Genomic DNA, 581 nt, shown 5'->3' with positions numbered 1-581 from the left:
GCCCGGCGGAGCCCAGTCCCGGACATGGGTCCTCTGAAGCATGACGTCGTCACGAACGGGTCGATGGCGAGGATGCAGGCCGGGCATATCGTCGTGAACAAATACTATATGCCCGCAAAAAGTAACATTAATCTAGCATTATATATGCAAATTCTAACAATTTGACATTAGTCTAATTCATCTAACTAAAACTAATTCTAAAATTTCTAAGATTTCTGATTATATAACTAACATTTCTAATATTTCTATAATAAAAAACAGAAAAATTGCTAACATTTTTATAAATATTTCTATAACTAAAAAACAGGAAACAATTATAACATTTCTAATATTTCTATAACTAAAAACAGGAAAAATTATAACATTTCTATATAACTAACATTTCTAAAAATATTTCCATAACTACAAAACAGAATAATTTCTAACATTTCTATAACTAAAAAACAGAAAAAAATTCTATAATGTGTGTGTGTGTGTGTAATGTGTGTGTGTGAACATGGCGGCCGGGGTGAGCTCACTGGTGAGGCGACAACGGGGCGACGGGACGGGGCGGCGGCGACGGGACGGGGCGGCGACGACGG

This window comes from Triticum dicoccoides, chromosome 5B, assembly GCF_002162155.2.
Source record: "Triticum dicoccoides isolate Atlit2015 ecotype Zavitan chromosome 5B, WEW_v2.0, whole genome shotgun sequence".
NCBI classification, from domain to species: Eukaryota; Viridiplantae; Streptophyta; class Magnoliopsida; order Poales; family Poaceae; genus Triticum; species Triticum dicoccoides.
This window is presented reverse-complemented; position numbering follows the sequence as displayed.